Below are 15,155 nucleotides of genomic sequence, written 5' to 3'. Positions count from 1 at the left end.
TTAATATCACTTTGTTCACTATTTGTTACTAATATCACTGTTCACTATTTGTTACTGATATCACTTTGTTCACTATTTGTTACTAATATCACTGTTTACTATGTTACTGATATCACTGTTCACTATGTTACTAATATCACTTTTGTTCACTATATGTTACTGATATCACTGTTCACTATCTGTTACTAATATCACTTTGTTCACTATCTCTCACTGATATCACGGTTCATTATCTGTTACTAATATCACTGTTCACTATTTGTTACTAATGCCACTTTGTTCACTATATATGTTACTGATATCACTTTGTTCACTATCTGTTACTAATATCACTGTTCATTATCTGTTACTATATCCTGTTCATGATCTGTTGCTAATATCTGTTCACTATCTGTTGCTAATATCACTGTTCACTATTTGTTACTGATATCACTTTTCACTATGTTACTAATATCACTGTTCACTTTATTTGTTACTGATATCACTGTTTCACTACTTTGTTACTGATATCACTGTGCACTATGTTACTAATATCACTGTTCACTATTTGTTACTAATATCACTTTGTTTGCTATCTGTTGCTAAATGTCACTTTTGTTCACTATCTCTTGCACTGTTCACTGTTTCATTTGTTACTAATATCACTGTTTGCTACCTGTTACTGATGTCACTGTTTGCTATTTGTTACTAATATCACTTTGTTCACTATCTGTTACTGATATCACTTTGTTCACTATCTGTTACTAATATCACTGTTCACTGTGTTGTTATCTGTTACTAAATATCACTCGTTCACTATCTTTTACTAATATCACTGTTCACTGTTTGTTGCTGATATCACTTTGTTCCTATTTGTTGCTGATTCACTGTTTGCTATGCTGCTGATATCACTATTCACTTTATTTGTTCTAATATCATACTTTGTTTACTATCTGTTACTATTATCACTCTTCACTATTTGTTACTAATATCACTCTTCACTATTTGTTACTGATATCACTTTGTTCACTGTTATTTTGTTACTAATATCACTGTTTTGCTATGTTACTGATATCACTGTTCACTATCTGTTCCTGATATCACTGTTCATAATCTGTTACTAATATCTGTTCACTATCTGTTGCTAATATCACTGTTCACTATTTGTTACTGATATCACTTTGTTCACTATGTTACTGATATCACTGTAACTATCTGTTACTGATATCATTTGTTCACTGTTACTAATATCTCTTTTGTTCATTTTATCTGTTACCGATATCACTTTTGTTCACTATCTGTTACTAATATCACTTTGTTCACTATCTGTTTCTGATATCACTGTTCATAATCTGTTACTAATATCTGTTCACTATCTGTTACTAATATCACTGTTCACTATTTGTTACTGATATCACTTTGTTCACTATGTTACTGATATCACTGTAAATCACTATCTGTTACTGATATCATTGTTCACTGTTACTAATATCTCTTTGTTTCATTATCTGTTACCGATATCACTTTGTTCACTATCTGTTACTAATATCACTTTGTTCACTATATCTGCTACTGATATCACTGTTCATTATCTGTTACTGATATCACTTTGTTCACTATCTGTTACTGATATTACTGTTCATTATTTGTTACTGATATTACTTTGTTTACTATCTGTTACTAATATCACTGTTCACTATCTGTTACTAATATCACTCTTTTTGTTCACTATCTGTTGCTAATATTTCACTGTTCACTATCTGTTACTAATATCACTGTTCACTATCTGTTACTAATATCATTTGTTCACTATCTCTTCTGTTACTAATATCACTGTTCACTATTTGTTACTGATATCACTGTTCACTATGTTACTAATATCACTTTGTTTACTATCTGTTACTGATATCACTTTGTTTCACTATCTGTTACTAATATCACTGTTCACTATCTGTTACTAATATCACTGTTCACTATGCTACTAATATCACTGTTAACTATGTGTTACTAATATCTTTGTTCACTATCTGTTACTGATATCACTGTTCACTATCTCTCACTGATATCATTGTTCATTATCTGTTACTAATATCACTTTGTTCACTATCTGTTACTAATATCACTGTTCACTATCTCTTACTGATATCACTGTTCATTATCTGTTACTAATATCACTGTTCACTATTTGTTACTAATATCACTTTGTTCACTATCTGTTACTAATATCACTGTTCACTATTTGTTACTGATATCACTTTGTTCACTATTTGTTACTAATATCACTGTTTACTATGTTACTGATATCACTGTTCACTATGTTACTAATATCACTTTGTTCACTATATTTTACTGATATCGCTGTTCACTATCTGTTACTGATATCACTGTTCATTATCTGTTACTAATATCACTTTGTTCACTATTTGTTATTAATATCACTTTGTTCACTATTTGTTACTAATATCACTGTTCACTATTTGTTACTGATATCACTTTTGTTTCACTATTTGTTACTAATATCACTGTTTACTATGTTACTAATATCACTGTTCACTTTATGTTACTAATATCACTTTGTTCACTATATGTTACTGATATCGCTGTTCACTATCTGTTACTGATATCACTGTTCACTATTTGTTACTGATATCACTTTGTTCACTATCTGTTACTAATATCACTGTTCACTATGTTACTAATATCACTTTTTTTTCATATCTGTTACTGATATCACTGTTGTTCACTATGTTACTAATATCACTTTTGTTCACTATATCTGTTACATTATCACTGTTCACTATCTGTTACTGATATCACTGTTCATTATCTGTTACTAATATCACTTTTTTTTCACTATTTGTTATTAATATCACTTTTGTTCACTATTTGCAACTAATATCACTGTTTACTATCTGTTACTAATATCACTTTGTTCACTATCTGTTGCTGATATCACTGTTCACTATTTGTTACTAATATCACTTTGTTAACTATCTGTTACTGATATCACTGTTTTACTATTTGTTACTAATATCACTGTTTGCTATCTGTTACTGATATCACTGTTTACTATTTGTTACTAATATCACTTTGTTCACTATCTGTTACTGATATCACTGTTCCTTTATCTGTGTTGCTGATATCACTTTGTTCACTATCTGTTACTAATATCACTGTTCACTATGTGTTACTAGTATCACTTTGTTCACTATCTGTTACTAATATCACTTCTGTTCACTATCTTTTACTAATATCACTGTTCACTATTTGTTACTGATATCACTTTGTTTCACTATTTGTTACTAATATATCACTGTTCACTATGTTACTGATATCACTGTTCACTATTTGTTACTAATATCACTTTGTTCACTATCTGTTACTAATATCACTGTTCACTCTTTGTTACTAATATCACTGTTCACTATTTGTTACTAATATCACTGTTTACTATGTTACTGATATCACTTTGTTCACTATTTGTTACTAATATCACTGTTCACTATTTGTTACTGAAATCACTTTGTTCACTATTTGTTACTAATATCACTGTTTACTATATGTTACTGATATCACTGTTCGTTATCTGTTACTAATATCACTTTTGTTCACTATTTGTTACTAATATCACTGTTCACTATTTGTTACTAATATCACTTTGTTCACTATTTGTTACTAATATCACTGTTCACTATCTGTTACTAATATCACTTTGTTCACTATCTGTTACTGATATCACTGTTCACTATGTTACTAATATCACTTTATTAACTATCTGTTACTAAATATCACTTCGTTCACTATCTTTTACTAATATCACTGTTCACTATTTGTTACTGATCTCACTTTGTTCACTATTTGTTACTAATATCACTGTTTACTATGTTACTGATATCACTGTTCACTATTTGTTACTAATATCACTTTGTTCACTATCTGTTACTAATATCACTGTGCATTATCTGTTACTAATACCACTGTTCACTATTTGTTACTAATATCACTGTTTACTATCTGTTACTGATATCAATTTGTTCACTATTTTTTACTAATATCACTGTTCACTATCTGTTACTGATATCACTGTTCACTATCTGTTCCGGATATCACTTTTCATTATCTGTTACTAATATCACTTTGTTCACTATCTGTTACTGATATCACTGTTCACTGTTACTAATATCTCTTTGTTCATTATCTATTACCGATATCACTTTGTTCACTATCTGTTACTAATATCACTTTGTTCACTATCTGTTACTGATAACACTGTTCATTATCTGTTACTGATATCACTTTGTTCACTATCTGTTACTGATATCACTGTTCACTATTTGTTACTGATATCACTTTGTTCACTATCTGTTACTAATATCACTGTTCACTATGTTACTAATATCACTTTGTTCACTATCTGTTACTAATATCACTGTTCACTATCTGTTACCAATATCACTTTGTTCATTACCTGTTACTAATATCACTTTGTTCACTATCTGTTACTGATATCACTTTTTTCACTATCTGTTACTGATATTACTGTTCATTATTTGTTACTGATATCATTTTGTTCACTATCTGTTACTAATATCACTGTTCACTATGCTACTAATATCACTATTAACTATGTGTTACTAATATCACTTTGTTCACTATCTGTTACTGATATCACTGTTCACTATTTGTTACTGATATCATTGTTCATTATCTGCTACTAATATCACTTTGTTCACTATTTGTTACTAATATCACTTTATTAACTATCTGTTACTAAATATCACTTCGTTCACTATCTTTTACTAATATCACTGTTCACTATTTGTTACTGATATCACTTTCTTCACTATTTGTTACTAATATCACTTTGTTCACTATACGTTACTGATATCGCTGTTCACTATCTGTTACTAATATCACTTTGTTCACTATCTGTAACTGATATCACTGTTCACTATGTTACTAATATCACTTTGTTCACTATCTGTTACTGATATCACTGTTCGTTATCTGTTACTAATATCACTTTGTTCACTATTTGTTATTAATATCACTTTGTTCACTATTTGTTACAAATATCACTGTTTACTATCTGTTACTAATATCACTTTGTTCACTATCTGTTACTGATATCACTGTTCGTTATCTGTTACTGATATCACTTTGTTCACTATCTGTTACTGATATCACTGTTCACTATCTGTTACTGATATCACTTTGTTCACTATGTTACTAATATCACTTTTGTTCACTATCTGTTACTAATATCACTTCGTTCACTATCTTTTTCTAGTATCACTGTTCACTATCTGTTACTAATATCACTGTTCACTATGTTACTAATATCACTTTATTAACTATCTGTTACTAAATATCACTTCGTTCACTATCTTTTACTAATATCACTGTTCACTATTTGTTACTGATCTCACTTTGTTCACTATATGTTACTAATATCACTGTTTACTATGTTACTGATATCACTGTTCACTATTTGTTACTAATATCACTGTTTACTATCTGTTACTAATATCACTGTTCACTCTTTGTTACTAATATCACTGTTCACTATTTGTTACTAATATCACTGTTTACTATGTTACTGATATCACTTTGTTCACTATTTGTTACTAATATCACTGTTCACTATCTGTTACTGAAATCACTTTGTTCACTATTTGTTACTAATATCACTGTTTACTATGTTACTGATATCACTGTTCATTATCTGTTACTAATATCACTTTGTTCACTATTTGTTACTAATGTCACTCTTCACTTTTTGTTACTAATACCACTTTGTTCACTATTTGTTACTAATATCACTGTTCACTATCTGTTACTAATATCACTTTGTTCACTATCTGTTACTAATATCACTGTTCACTATGTTACTAATATCGCTTTATTAACTATCTGTTACTAAATATTACTTCGTTCACTATCTTTTACTAATATCACTGTTCACTATTTGTTACTGATATCACTTTGTTCACTATCTGTTACTAATATCACTTTGTTCACTATATGTTACTGATATCGCTGTTCACTATCTGTTACTAATATCACTTTGTTCACTATCTGTAACTGCTATCACTGTTCACTATGTTACTAATATCACTTTGTTCACTATCTGTTACTGATATCACTGTTCGTTATCTGTTGCTGATATCACTTTGTTCACTATCTGTTACTAATATCACTTTCACTATCTGTTACTAATATCACTGTTCACTATGTTACTAATATCACTTCTTTGTTCACTATCTGTTACTAAATATCACTTCGTTCACTATCTTTTACTAATATCACTGTTCACTATTTGTTACTAATATCACTGTTTACTATCTGTCACTGAAATCACTTTGTTCACTATTTGTTATTAATATCACTGTTTACTATGTTACTGATATCACTGTTCACTATGTTACTAATATCACTTTGTTCACTATATTTTACTGATATCGCTGTTCACTATCTGTTACTGATATCACTGTTCATTATCTGTTACTAATATCACTTTGTTCACTATTTGTTACTAATATCACTTTGTTCACTATTTGTTACTAATATCACTGTTCACTATTTGTTACTGATATCACTTTGTTCACTATTTGTTACTAATATCACTGTTTACTATGTTACTAATATCACTGTTCACTATGTTACTAATATCACTTTGTTCACTATATGTTATTGATATCGCTGTTCACTATCTGTTACTGATATCACTGTTCACTATCTGTTACTGATATCACTGTTCACTATCTGTTACTAATATCACTGTTCACTATGTTACTAATATCACTTTTTTTCACTATCTGTTACTGATATCACTGTTCACTATGTTACTAATATCACTTTGTTCACTATCTGTTACTGATATCACTGTTCACTATCTGTTACTGATATCACTGTTCATTATCTGTTACTAATATCACTTTTTTCACTATTTGTTATTAATATCACTTTGTTCACTATTTGGTACTAATATCACTGTTTACTATCTGTTACTAATATCACTTTGTTCACTATCTGTTACTGATATCACTGTTCACTATTTGTTACTAATATCACTTTGTTAACTATCTGTTACTGATATCACTGTTTACTATTTGTTACTAATATCACTGTTTACTATCTGTTACTGATATCACTGTTTACTATTTGTTACTAATATCACTTTGTTCACTATCTGTTACTGATATCACTGTTCGTTATCTGTTGCTGATATCACTTTGTTCACTATCTGTTACTAATATCACTGTTCACTATCTGTTACTAATATCACTGTTCATTATCTATTACTAATATCACTGTTCACTAACGGTTACTGATATCACTTTGTTCACTATCTGTTACTAATATCACTGTTCACTATCTCTTACTAATATCACTGTTCACTATCTGTTACTAATATCATTGTTCACTATCTGTTACTAATGTTACTGTTCACTATTTGATACTGATATCACTGTACACTATATTACTAATATTACTTTGTTCACTATCTGTTACTGATATCACTTTGTTCACTATCTGTTACTAATATCACTTTGTTCACTATCTGTTACTAATATCACTGTTCACTATGCTACTAATATCACTATTAACTATGTGTTAATAATATCACTTTGTTCACTATCTGTCACTGATATCACTGTTCATTATCTGCTACTAATATCACTGTTCACTATCTGTTACTGACATCACTGTTCACTATGTTACTAATATCACTTTGTTCACTATATGTTACTGATATAGCTGTTCACTATCTGTTACTGATATCACTGTTCATTATCTGTTACTAATATCACTTTGTTCATTATTTGTTATTAATATCACTTTGTTCACTATTTGTTACTAATATCACTGTTCACTATTTGTTACTGATATCACTTTGTTCACTATTTGTTACTAATATCACTGTTTACTATGTTACTGATATCACTGTTCACTATGTTACTAATATCACTTTGTTCACTATATGTTACTGATATCGCTGTTCACTATCTGTTAATAATATCACTTTGTTCACTATATGTTCACTGATATCACTGTTCATTATCTGTTACTAATATCACTCTTCACTATTTGTTACTAATATCACTTTGTTCACTATATGTTACTGATATCACTTTGTTCACTATCTGTTACTAATATCAATGTTCATTATCTATTACTATTATCCCTGTTCATAATCTGTTACTAATATCTGTTCACTATCTGTTACTAATATCACTGTTCACTATTTGATACTGATATCACTGTACACTATGTTACTAATATCACTGTTCACTATTTGTTACTAATATCACTGTTCACTATTTGATACTGATATCACTGTACACTATGTTACTAATATCACTGTTCACTATTTGTTACTAATATCACTTTGTTTACTATCTGTTACTAAATATCACTTTGTTCACTATCTCTTACTGATATCACTGTTTACTATTTGTTACTAATATCACTGTTTACTACCTGTTACTGATATCACTGTTTACTATTTGTTACTAATATCACTTTGTTCACTATCTGTTACTGATATCACTTTGTTCACTATCCATTACTAATATCACTGTTCACTATGTTACTAATATCACTTTATTAACTATCTGTTACTAAATATCACTTCGTTCACTATCTTTTACTAATATCACTGTTCACTATTTGTTACTGATATCACTGTTCACTATTTGTTACTGATATCACTGTTTACTATGCTACTGATATCACTGTTCACTATTTGTTACTAATATCACTTTGTTCACTATCTGTTACTAATATCACTGTTCACTATTTGTTACTAATATCACTGTTCACTATTTGTTACTGATATCACTTTCTTCACTATTTGTTACTAATATCACTGTTCACTATATGTTACTGATATCGCTGTTCACTATCTGTTACTGATATCACTGTTCATAATCTGTTACTAATATCTGTTCACTATCTGTTACTAATATCACTGTTCACTATTTGATACTGATATCACTGTTTACTATGCTACTGATATCACTGTTCACTATTTGTTACTGATATCATTGTTCACTGTTACTAATATCTTTGTTCATTATCTGTTACCGATATCACTTTGTTCACTATCTGTTACTAATATCACTTTGTTCACTATCTGTTCCTGATATCACTGTTCATAATCTGTTACTAATATCTGTTCACTATCTGTTACTAATATCACTGTTCACTATTTGTTACTGATATCACTTTGTTCACTATGTTACTGATATCACTGTAAACTATCTGTTACTGATATCATTGTTCACTGTTACTAATATCTCTTTGTTTATTATCTATTACCGATATCACTTTGTTCACTATCTGTTACTAATATCACTTTGTTCACTATCTGCTACTGATATAACTGTTAATTATCTGTTACTGATATCACTTTGTTCACTATTTGTTACTAATATCACTGTTTACTATGTTACTAATATCACTGTTCACTATGTTACTAATATCACTTTGTTCACTATATGTTATTGATATCGCTGTTCACTATCTGTTACTGATATCACTGTTCACTATCTGTTACTGATATCACTGTTCACTATCTGTTACTAATATCACTGTTCACTATGTTACTAATATCACTTTTTTCACTATCTGTTACTGATATCACTGTTCACTATGTTACTAATATCACTTTGTTCACTATCTGTTACTGATATCACTGTTCACTATCTGTTACTGATATCACTGTTCATTATCTGTTACTAATATCACTTTTTTCACTATTTGTTATTAATATCACTTTGTTCACTATTTGTTACTAATATCACTGTTTACTATCTGTTACTAATATCACTTTGTTCACTATCTGTTACTGATATCACTGTTCACTATTTGTTACTAATATCACTTTGTTCACTATCTGTTACTGATATCACTGTTTACTATTTGTTACTAATATCACTGTTTACTATCTGTTACTGATATCACTGTTTACTATTTGTTACTAATATCACTTTGTTCACTATCTGTTACTGATATCACTGTTCGTTATCTGTTGCTGATATCACTTTGTTCACTATCTGTTACTAATATCACTGTTCACTATGTTACTAATATCACTTTATTAACTATCTGTTACTAAATATCACTTCGTTCACTATCTTTTACTAATATCACTGTTCACTATTTGTTACTGATCTCACTTTGTTCACTATTTGTTACTAATATCACTGTTTACTATGTTACTGATATCACTGTTCACTATTTGTTACTAATATCACTTTGTTCACTATCTGTTACTAATATCACTGTTCACTCTTTGTTACTAATATCACTGTTCACTATTTGTTACTAATATCACTGTTTACTATGTTACTGATATCACTTTGTTCACTATTTGTTACTAATATCACTGTTCACTATTTGTTACTGAAATCACTTTGTTCACTATTTGTTACTAATATCACTGTTTACTATGTTACTGATATCACTGTTCATTATCTGTTACTAATATCACTTTGTTCACTATTTGTTACTAATGTCACTCTTCACTATTTGTTACTAATACCACTTTGTTCACTATTTGTTACTAATATCACTGTTCACTATCTGTTACTAATATCACTTTGTTCACTATCTGTTACTGATATCACTGTTCACTATGTTACTAATATCACTGCTTACTTTTTGTTACTAATATCACTGTTCCCTATCTGTTACTAATATCACTTTGTTCACTATTTGTTACTAATATCACTGTTCACTATCTGTTACTGATATCACTTTGTTCACTATTTGTTACTGATATCACTGTTCACTATGTTACTAATATGACTTTGTTCACTATTTGTTACTGATATCACTGTTCACTACCTGTTACTGATATCACTGTGCATTATCTGTTACTAATACCACTGTTCACTATTTGTTACTAATATCACTGTTTACTATCTGTTACTGATATCAATTTGTTCACTATTTTTTACTAATATCACTGTTCACTATCTGTTACTGATATCACTGTTCACTATCTGTTCCGGATATCACTTTTCATTATCTGTTACTAATATCACTTTGTTCACTATCTGTTACTGATATCACTGTTCACTGTTACTAATATCTCTTTGTTCATTATCTATTACCGATATCACTTTGTTCACTATCTGTTACTAATATCACTTTGTTCACTATCTGTTACTGATAACACTGTTCATTATCTGTTACTGATATCACTTTGTTCACTATCTGTTACTGATATCACTGTTCATTATTTGTTACTGATATTACTTTGTTTACTATCTGTTACTAATATCACTGTTCACTATGTTACTAATATCACTTTGTTCACAATCTGTTACTAATATCACTGTTCACTATCTGTTACCAATATCACTTTGTTCATTACCTGTTACTAATATCACTTTGTTCACTATCTGTTACTGATATCACTTTTTTCACTATCTGTTACTGATATTACTGTTCATTATTTGTTACTGATATCACTTTGTTCACTATCTGTTACTAATATCACTGTTCACTATGCTACTAATATCACTATTAACTATGTGTTAATAATATCACTTTGTTCACTATCTGTTACTGATATCACTGTTCACTATTTGTTACTGATATCATTGTTCATTATCTGCTACTAATATCACTTTGTTCACTATTTGTTACTAATATCACTTTATTAACTATCTGTTACTAAATATCACTTTGTTCACTATCTGTTACTAATATCACTGTTCACTATTTGTTACTGATATCACTTTCTTCACTATTTGTTACTAATATCACTTTGTTCACTATATGTTACTGATATCGCTGTTCACTATCTGTTACTAATATCACTTTGTTCACTATCTGTAACTGATATCACTGTTCACTATGTTACTAATATCACTTTGTTCACTATCTGTTACTGATATCACTGTTCGTTATCTGTTACTAATATCACTTTGTTCACTATTTGTTATTAATATCACTTTGTTCACTATTTGTTACAAATATCACTGTTTACTATCTGTTACTAATATCACTTTGTTCACTATCTGTTACTGATATCACTGTTCGTTATCTGTTGCTGATATCACTTTGTTCACTATCTGTTACTGATATCACTGTTCGTTATCTGTTGCTGATATCACTTTGTTCACTATGTTACTAATATCGCTTTATTAACTATCTGTTACTAAATATCACTTCGTTCACTATCTTTTACTAATATCACTGTTCACTATTTGTTACTGATATCACTTTGTTCACTATTTGTTACTGATATCACTTTGTTCACTATTTGTTACTAATATCACTTTATTAACTATCTGTTACTAAATATCACTTCGTTCACTATCTTTTACTAGTATCACTGTTCACTATCTGTTACTAATATCACTGTTCACTATGTTACTAATATCACTTTATTAACTATCTGTTACTAAATATCACTTCGTTCACTATCTTTTACTAATATCACTGTTCACTATTTGTTACTGATCTCACTTTGTTCACTATATGTTACTAATATCACTGTTTACTATGTTACTGATATCACTGTTCACTATTTGTTACTAATATCACTGTTTACTATCTGTTACTAATATCACTGTTCACTCTTTGTTACTAATATCACTGTTCACTATTTGTTACTAATATCACTGTTTACTATGTTACTGATATCACTTTGTTCACTATTTGTTACTAATATCACTGTTCACTATCTGTTACTGAAATCACTTTGTTCACTATTTGTTACTAATATCACTGTTTACTATGTTACTGATATCACTGTTCATTATCTGTTACTAATATCACTTTGTTCACTATTTGTTACTAATGTCACTCTTCACTATTTGTTACTAATACCACTTTGTTCACTATTTGTTACTAATATCACTGTTCACTATCTGTTACTAATATCACTTTGTTCACTATCTGTTACTGATATCACTGTTCACTATGTTACTAATATCACTGCTTACTTTTTGTTACTAATATCACTGTTCCCTATCTGCTACTAATATCACTTTGTTCACTATTTGTTACTAATATCACTTTATTAACTATCTGTTACTAAATATCACTTCGTTCACTATCTTTTACTAATATCACTGTTCACTATTTGTTACTGATATCACTTTGTTCACTATCTGTTACTAATATCACTTTGTTCACTATATGTTACTGATATCGCTGTTCACTATCTGTTACTAATATCACTTTGTTCACTAACTGTAACTGATATCACTGTTCACTATGTTACTAATATCACTTTGTTCACTATCTGTTACTGATATCACTGTTCGTTATCTGTTGCTGATATCACTTTGTTCACTATCTGTTACTAATATCACTCTTGACTATCTGTTACTAATATCACTGTTCACTATGTTACTAATATCGCTTTATTAACTATCTGTTATTAAATATCACTTCGTTCACTATCTTTTACTAATATCACTGTTCACTATTTGTTACTAATATCACTGTTTACTATGTTACTGATATCACTTTGTTCACTATTTGTTACTAATATCACTGTTCACTATCTGTCACTGAAATCACTTTGTTCACTATTTGTTATTAATATCACTGTTTACTATGTTACTGATATCACTGTTCACTATCTGTTACTGATATCACTGTTCATTATCTGTTACTAATATCACTTTGTTCACTATTTGTTATTAATATCACTGTTCACTATCTGTTACTAATATCACTTTGTTCACTATTTGTTACTAATATCACTCTTCACTATTTGTTACTGATACCACTTTGTTCACTATTTGTTACTAATATCACTGTTCACTATCTGTTACTAATATCACTTTCACTATCTGTTACTAATATCACTTTGTTTACTATCTGTTACTGATATCACTGTTCACTATTTGTTATTAATATCACTTTGTTCACTATTTGTTATTAATATCACTTTGTTCACTATTTGTTACTAATATCACTGCTTACTATTTGTTACTAATATCACTGTTCACTATCTGTTACTAATATCATTTTGTTCACTATTTGTTACTAATATCACTGTTCACTATCTGTTACTGATATCACTGTTCACTATTTGTTATTAATATCACTTTGTTCACTATTTGTTATTAATATCACTTTGTTCACTATTTGTTACTAATATCACTGTTCACTATCTGTTACTAATATCACTTTGTTCACTATCTGTTACTGAAATCACTGTTCATTATTTGTTACTAATATCACTTTGTTCACTATTTGTTACTAATATCACTGTTCAGTATCTGTTACTAATATCACTTTGTAACAGAAACAGTTCTGATATCACTGTTCATTTTGTTCACTTTCTAGCAACTTGAATACATTTTTTTTTACTTACAAAAGAATTCTAAACCTTTGCCTGGTTAGGAGAGGGTACAAAAATTAATAAACAATACAACATGAATACCAGTTCTTAATTTCAATAAATAAAGGAATTATTTAAGAAGAACCACAAAAGAAAGAAATCATTCCATATTTAAATCACTTCTGAAGATCATTAAGAATATCAAGCAGTAACTAGCACTAATTATTTTCAACTATATCTCGTGAACTTGTTTTTAAGACTAAAAAAGGTTTTTTATTTAGTGATTAGGCCACTAGATTACATTTCATGTGTCTAGCTATTACCATAAATCTACATAATTTTTCATGACTTTAACATCTGTACGTCACCGCTTAGTGAAACTTGTGTAATTTCATAATACATATTTTCTACTCAAAATCAATGTTCTCAAGATGAATGGCAACTTAGCACTTTATTGTAACCAGGAGTTTACAGTTGAACGAAATGAAATAATGGGTAATAAATAAACGGATAAACAATATGAAAATCTAATTTGCTAAGTTACAAGGTTTTTGTGAAGGATCTTCTAAGTCCACCAGTGGCTCAAGGTTTCAATACCCGTGGTTAGTATAGCACAAATAGCTTATTGTGTAAAGTTGTGCTGAACAACAAACAATAACATCTTATAATTTAAGAAACAAGACGAACATTCTGGGATATGTGTGCTTCTGCCGTCAGGTTTCAGTGGTAAAATTATGATTGACTCATGAGGGGACGTAGCAGAAGACAGCAAGCACTTCAAGAGACAAAACCGAATGATAATAAGTATATGTGTAAAACAGGTCGTTTGGGTTGAGAAAATTTTTTATGTAGAGGAGCG

Source organism: Tachypleus tridentatus, chromosome 6 (assembly GCF_004210375.1).
Source record: "Tachypleus tridentatus isolate NWPU-2018 chromosome 6, ASM421037v1, whole genome shotgun sequence".
Taxonomy (NCBI): domain Eukaryota; kingdom Metazoa; phylum Arthropoda; class Merostomata; order Xiphosura; family Limulidae; genus Tachypleus; species Tachypleus tridentatus.
Note: the sequence above shows the minus strand (reverse complement) of the source record.